Source organism: Galeopterus variegatus, unplaced genomic scaffold (assembly GCF_000696425.1).
Source record: "Galeopterus variegatus unplaced genomic scaffold, G_variegatus-3.0.2 Scaffold1777, whole genome shotgun sequence".
NCBI lineage: Eukaryota > Metazoa > Chordata > Mammalia > Dermoptera > Cynocephalidae > Galeopterus > Galeopterus variegatus.
The window spans coordinates 27374-28589 of record NW_007727888.1 but is presented as its reverse complement, the minus strand read 5'-3'; the positions used below and the strand labels follow the sequence as shown (position 1 = coordinate 28589).

The 1216-nt window shown below is 48.4% G+C and overlaps 1 protein-coding gene across 1 annotated transcript in view; it reads right to left on the bottom strand.

Annotated features, from left to right (window-relative positions):
• USP20 (ubiquitin specific peptidase 20) overlaps positions 1-1216 on the bottom strand; it is a 42702-nt gene that overhangs the window by 30057 nt on the left and 11429 nt on the right. The window lies entirely within an intron of this gene.

The window sequence follows — 1216 nt, the reverse complement described above, 5'->3', positions numbered from 1 at the left end:
CCGGCCATCCCTATATGGGACCCGAACCCGGGGCCCTGGTGTTATCAGCACCGCACTCTCCCGAGTGAGCCACGGGCCGGCCCTCAGTTCTGTTATTTTAAAATCACTCTTAGAGGCTAAAAGTAGGCCAGAATTCCTACTAGGAGGGGCAAATGAATTTTGGGATATTTGGGATATCTGGCTAGACACACCCCCAAGTCGCACCCCCAGGTACAACAAAAACATACCACTTCCAGGACAGCTACAGAAGGCTTAGGCAGAAATGGTAAATGCGGTCGCCCCTCCCGGGGGCTGCTGGACCCTCCACTAGTCAACTGCTGGGACATTACCTTTATGATCCCCTGGAGAGGAAACCTTCAAGGGTCTGCAGAAGTGGGCCGCAGAGCCTCTTTCTATTGCCTCCTCAAGCTACCACAGTCCGTCAACCCTCCAGACAGGAAGGCCCAGCCCCTTCTACACATGCCACTGGGCCCCTCAGATCATCCTTTGAGCCTTACAAGGATCCTGTGCTGCTCAAAACCCCTAGCCCACAAGCCTTAAGCAACCCCAGGCTACAGGCACAACCAGGTTGATCCACATGTCAGAACTACCTCCCTTCTTGGCAGGACACAGTCTCTCAGATGTGGGCAGTTCAAAGAGGGAGAGGCAATTAGACGCTAACATTTAAAACAGTCACATGACAATGATGGGGTTCAAGGTTCTAAATTCCAAACCTCCTAACTTGAAGCCAGGTTTTTAGTTTTTTCATTGTTTCTGCTCAGGCCAAGTGCCCTGGGTTGGCGCTAGTCCTATGCTATTTTAAGCTGCAGTATGTGGTTTTTTAGTGTCTTTGGTATGTGCCACATCTCTCTAGTGGGACAGCTGGGGAGCCCGGTTATGACCTTGATGCCCAGGACCAGGATGATGGTGACAGGCCAACTCTTGATTCACAAGTGCAATCGGACTTAAGTTCCTGGGAATTCAGAGAGAAAAACAAAGCCCTGTGGCTAATAACCGTCAATGTACTCTCACTATTGCCATCTTACAGATGAAGAAACAGAATTGGAGCTTAAGTAACTAAGGAACTTGGCTAGTAAATTGGGGTTGGGAAACTTTTTCAAAGGAACAGGAAGTAAATATCTTAGGTTTTACAGGCCACATCAACCTTTGGCACACAGTCTTTTTTCTCCCCCTAATCCTTTAAAACTAATATATTAAAAAAAATTCTTAGGGAGAG